Genomic DNA, 6,278 nt, shown 5'->3' with positions numbered 1-6,278 from the left:
CGGGGAGTTAGAACACTGGCGTGGGCTAAGTAAATCAAGGGGTAGCCTTGGTCATCCTATTGGAAATACCAATGGAAGTGAGGACCCCATTATAAATGATACGGATAAAAACATTCATAGTTGGAGTGATAGTGGTATTTTGAGTTCCAGTCATGTTGATCATTTATTCGGCGCCAGGGACATTTGGAGTTTCATCTCTGATGACACTTTTTTAGTTAGGGATAGTAATGGTGACAGTTATTCCGTATATTTTGATATTGAAAATCGGATTTTTGAGATTGACAATGAGAGTTCTTTTTTGAGTGAACTAGAAAGTTATTTTTCTAGTTATCTGAATAGCGGGACTAAGAATGACAATCGCGACTATGATTGTTACATGTATGATACTAAATATGATTGGAATAATCACATTAATAGTTGCATTGATAGTTATCTTCGTTCTGATATCAGTATTGATAGTGACATTTCAAGTGGTAACGATAATGACAGTGATAGTGACATTTATGGTTACATTTTTAGTGAAAGTTTAAGTGGTAATGACAGTGAGAGTTCTAGTATAAGAACTGGCGGTAATGACAGTGATTTCAACATCAGAGGAAGATCTAATGATTTCGATATAAATCAAAAATACAAACATTTATGGGTTCAATGTGAAAATTGTTATGGATTAAATTATAAGAAATTTTTTCGATCAAAAATGAATATTTGTGAACAATGTGGATATCATTTGAAAATGGGCAGTTCAGATAGAATTGAACTTTTGATTGATCCGGGCACTTGGGAACCTATGGATGAGGACATGGTCTCTATCGATCCCATTGAATTTCACTCGGAAGAGGAACCTTATAAGGATCGTATCGATTCTTATCAAAGAAAGACAGGTTTAACTGAGGCTGTTCAAACAGGCATAGGTCAACTAAATGGCATTCCTATAGCAATTGGGGTTATGGATTTTCACTTCATGGGGGGTAGTATGGGATCCGTAGTAGGCGAGAAAATCACCCGTTTGATCGAGTATGCTACTAATAGATCTCTACCTGTTATTATGGTGTGTGCTTCTGGAGGAGCACGCATGCAAGAAGGAAGTTTGAGTTTGATGCAAATGGCTAAAATATCTTCTGCTTCATATGATTATCAATCAACTAGAAAGTTATTCTATGTATCAATCCTTACATCCCCTACAACCGGTGGAGTAACAGCCAGTTTTGGTATGCTCGGAGATATCATTATTGCCGAACCAAATGCCTACATTGCATTTGCGGGTAAAAGAGTAATTGAACAAACATTGAATAAGACAGTACCCGACGGTTCACAAGGTGCTGAGTATTTATTCTCTAAGGGCTTATTCGACCTAATCGTACCGCGTAATCCTTTAAAGGGCGTTCTGAGTGAGTTATTTCAGCTACATGGCTTCTTTCCCTTGAATCAAAATTCAAAACACTAATCTCAATTATTTGTAACGAACTTTAGTTTATTGGAATCAAAGTCACAATAAGAAGAATGGAGTTTTCTTTGGTGACATAAGTTCAGTTCTAGAATCAGAAGTTTCAGATAATGACTTTTCATTCTTTTGTACGGATCTAATCTATTTTTTTTTCCTACCCCTATTACTGATTACTAATCAGTAACCCTCTTTCAACAGGAGAAAAGAGTGAATTCTTGCTTTCGTGGAATAGAATTTCAAAATGAAAATAAAAAATCAAAAGAATTCCATGTTTTTTATTACTTCTTACGCATTACCATTACATTAATACTATTAATTAAATTAATAGTATTATATTAATATATGGAATATAGATAAAATCTATAATCCTATAATCAAAGTGTTGCATCTTTCTATATTTCCTTCAGATTTCTATATCTCCCGAGAACCCACATTTTGTATTGTACTATGAATCCCTGTCGGGTCGAATCCTAACAAACCCTTCAGTAACTCGTAAGAAACTCTTTATTAGAAGATTAAGGGCACAAGAACAACAATACAATACAATAATAAAGCGGATTATATGTATTTCGTGTGGAGTCGTATAAACACGCTTATTTAGTTCTACATTTGTTGTACTTCTTATTATATACTTAATAATACTTATAATATAATATATAATACTTATAATTTAATTCACATACTTATTTTATTATATCTTTATAAGAGGTACAAATATTAAATCGGGGGTACCCATTCTATGACAGATTTAAACTTTCCCTCTTTTTTTGTGCCTTTAGTAGGCCTAGTATTTCCGGCAATTGCAATGGCGTCTTTATCTCTTCATGTTCAAAAAAACAAGATTGTTTAGGTTCAGTGGGACCAAATCTAATCAATCAACACTTGGACTTGGATCATAATACAGATATCTATTTAGTAGAATATGGTACCACGTCTGGTCTGGATATGGTTCCTTTCGAACACAAAAAAAAAAAAAATCTTATGCATGCGGATACATGATATATGAAAAAATGCATATATATGCAGTATAGCTTTTTTTTAAGAAAAAATACATCAGTGGAAAAATGGAAAGTCAATGTATCTATATGTTATGTAGATATACATTGTGGGATCGTATGAAGAAGATGTTATTATTTTACATCTACCCAATTTGATGAATTACCCCTAAGGGTTCACATCATAATAGTGCTAGTTGATGAGAGTTACTTCGGGACAAAAAAAATAGTAAAGTCAAATTTAAATTCATTTGGCCTATTCTCTCAATTCCAATAGAATGCAACTGGATCTAATATGAACTGGCGATCAGAACGTATATGGATAGAACTTATAACAGGGTCTCGAAAAATAAGTAATTTCTGCTGGGCCTGTATCCTCTTTTTAGGCTCACTAGCATTCTTATTGGTTGGAACTTCCAGTTATCTTGGTCGGAATCTCATATCTTTGTTTCCGTCTCAGCAAATAATTTTTTTCCCTCAAGGGATCGTGATGGCTTTCTATGGAATAGCCGGTCTGTTCATTAGTTCCTATTGTGTGGTCCACAATTTTGTGGAATGTAGGTAGTGGTTATGATCGATTCGATAGAAAAGAAGGAATAGTGTGTATTTTTCGTTGGGGATTTCCTGGAAAAAATCGCCGCGTTTTTCTACGATTCCTTATGAGAGATATCCAGTCAATCAGAATGGAAGTTAAAGGGGGTCTTTATCCTCGCCGTGTCCTTTATATGGAAATTAGAGGCCAGGGAGCCATTCCCTTGACTCGTACGGATGAGAATTTGACTCCACGAGAAATTGAACAAAAAGCTGCTGAATCGGCCTATTTCTTGCGCGTACCAATTGAAGTATTTTGAAATGAATTGAATAATGAATGCTTTCCCGGCATGAGATAAGAAAGGCAGGAATCCCCTTTAACCTTTAATATAATAGAATCTAACTGATAATAGAATCTAACTGAACTGAAGTTTCTTTCAAGGTGTTGATTCGAGCAAAACACGTTATATTCTATTTCCCCATTATATTCTGGTCTAATACCACTGTCACTGTGGCCCATAGAATAAAACAGGTGGACGTATATGGAACAACCATAATAATTAAATTGTTGTTCACCAAAACTATTTTTTATGCTTTATGCATATGGGACTCAACCCAATTCTGTTATGTTAGACTAGTAACAAGTCTAGTAAGTATGTATTCATCATACATATCAGAACAGAACATTTCGGAATACAGTACAGAATTTTTATTTTTAGACCCAATATTTCGTTGAATTGATACGTTAGATACAGACGGATGTAAATTATCTCTCTTTTTTTTCAATCGATTTTGATCCTTTCTTTTGCTCCTTGAAAAGGATTGCATCTTTCATAAACATCCAATTTATCTCGGGTTTCCCACACATTTTTGATTTCACCATCAATATTCTTCAGAAATATCCCCTCAATTATTCCCGCGGTGCGGGCATCTAGTGAAACATTTTGGAATAATTGATTGATCCAAGGGGAGTTCTTTCGTCTCGAAACCCGACTAATACTCATTACTTGAAGTGTGAATTGGGTCTTTCGGGCACTCATCGAAAGAAACAAATGAAGATGCAATTCAATTGGTGTAATTTGACCAATTTAGATATCTGAGATATCTGGGAACTTACTCATTTATTCATTTGGGGCAGACTTTTTATCTTTAATTCTAACTTCCATTTCTATACCCCTTCTAGATTCAAAGACTAAATAAAGAATTCAAATAATCAAATAAAAAAAGACGGATCCATAGGTTACATACCTTGTTATAGAACTCATGCTTCATAGAAATATCAGACGGAGTCGACGAATGAAGTAGGTTCATTAACAATTCACAGAACAAAAAGTGTCAAAAAAAAAGCATTGACCCCTCTCCCATATCTTGTATCTATAGTATTTTTGCCGTGGTGGATCTCTCTTTCATTTAATAAAAGTCTAGAGCCCTGGGTTATTAATTGGTGGAATACCAGGCAATCCGAAACTTTTTGAATGATATTCAAGAGAAGAACATTCTAGAAAGATTCATAGAATTAGAAGAACTATTTCATTTGGATGAAATGATAAAGGAGTACCCGGAGACACAGATACAAAAGCTTCATATAGGAATCCACAAAGAAACGATACAATTGGTCAAAATATACAATGAAAATAATATCCATATTATTTTGCACTTCTCGGCAAATATAATCTGTTTCGCTATTCTAAGTGGTTATTCTATTCTGGGTAATGAGGAACTTGTCATTCTTAATTCTTGGATTCAGGAATTCCTATATAACTTAAGCGACACAATAAAAGCTTTTTCTATTCTTTTATTAACTGATTTATGTATCGGATTCCACTCGCCCCATGGTTGGGAACTAATGATCGGTTCGGTCTACAAAGATTTTGGCTTTGCTTATAACGATCAAATTATATCTGGTCTTGTTTCCACTTTTCCAGTTATTCTAGATACAATTTTGAAATATTTGATCTTCCATTATTTAAATCGGGTATCACCTTCACTTGTAGTGATTTATCATTCAATGAATGAATGAAGAATTCATTTGACCCGCGGCTATCAATCAGATCATAATGTTACTTCGTACATAAACAAACCTTTTTTTTTTAATCTGACTCACTTTATACTTCTACCCGTGCAGGGGGTTCGACTCCTCCTATATTCCAGTACAATGGCAGAATCGTGGGTAGGGAACTAGACTAGCTACCTACCTAATTTATTGTAGAAATTTAAGGATCAATGATTGGACCATGCAAAATAGAAATACCTTTTCTTGGATAAAGGAACAGATGACTCGATCTATTTCTGTATTGATCGTGATATATGTAATTACTCGGACATCTATTTCAAATGCATATCCTATTTTTGCGCAGCAGGGTTATGAAAATCCACGAGAAGCAACAGGGCGTATTGTATGTGCCAATTGCCATTTAGCTAATAAGCCCGTGGATATTGAGGTTCCACAAGCTGTGCTTCCTGATACTGTATTTGAAGCAGTTGTAAGAATCCCCTATGATAAGCAACTGAAACAAGTTCTTGCTAATGGAAAAAAGGGTCTTTGAATGTGGGGGCTGTTCTTATTTTACCCGAAGGATTCGAATTAGCTCCTTCCGATCGTATTTCTCCTGAGATGAAAGAAAAGATGGGCAATTTGTCTTTTCAGAGCTATCGCCCCAATAAAAGAAATATTCTTGTGATAGGTCCCGTTCCTGGTCAGAAATATAGTGAAATTGTCTTTCCCATTTTGTCCCCGGACCCTGCTACTAAAAAAGACGTTCACTTCTTAAAGTATCCCATATACATAGGTGGGAACAGAGGAAGGGGTCAGATTTATCCCGACGGGAGCAAGAGTAATAATACAGTCTATAATGCCACAGCAGCGGGTATAGTAAACAGAATAGTACGTAAAGAAAAAGGGGGATATGAAATAACCCTAGTTGATGCGTTGGACGGACATCAAGTGGTTGATATTATACCTCCAGGACCAGAACTTCTTGTTTCGGAGGGTGAATCCATCAAGCTTGATCAACCATTAACAAGTAATCCTAATGTGGGGGGGTTTGGTCAGGGAGATGCAGAAATAGTACTTCAAGATCCATTACGTGTCCAAGGTTTGTTGTTCTTCTTGGCATCTGTTACTCTGGCACAAATCTTTTTGGTTCTTAAAAAGAAACAGTTTGAGAAGGTTCAATTGTCTGAAATGAATTTCTAGATTCCCGGATTCATCAAGTTGGTAAAAAGAGTCGAATTTTGATTAATCGATGCAATTGCAATTATGTATGATCCAAAAAAAAGAGAAAGGCCCTTTTTCTTTTTGCTTATTT

General features: G+C 35.2%; 1 pseudogene; it reads left to right on the top strand.

The window, feature by feature from the left end:
- The first annotated feature begins 2,734 nt into the window (after positions 1-2,734).
- Positions 2,735-5,182, top strand: LOC137964625 (potassium/proton antiporter CemA-like; annotated as a pseudogene).
- Positions 5,183-6,278: the final 1,096 nt, after the last annotated feature.

This window comes from Aristolochia californica, unplaced genomic scaffold (assembly GCF_029961685.1).
Source record: "Aristolochia californica isolate CCGP_79_NKW_82.1479 unplaced genomic scaffold, dmAriCali1.0.hap1 SCAF_420, whole genome shotgun sequence".
In the NCBI taxonomy this organism is placed as follows: Eukaryota; Viridiplantae; Streptophyta; class Magnoliopsida; order Piperales; family Aristolochiaceae; genus Aristolochia; species Aristolochia californica.
This window is presented reverse-complemented; position numbering and strand designations above follow the sequence as displayed.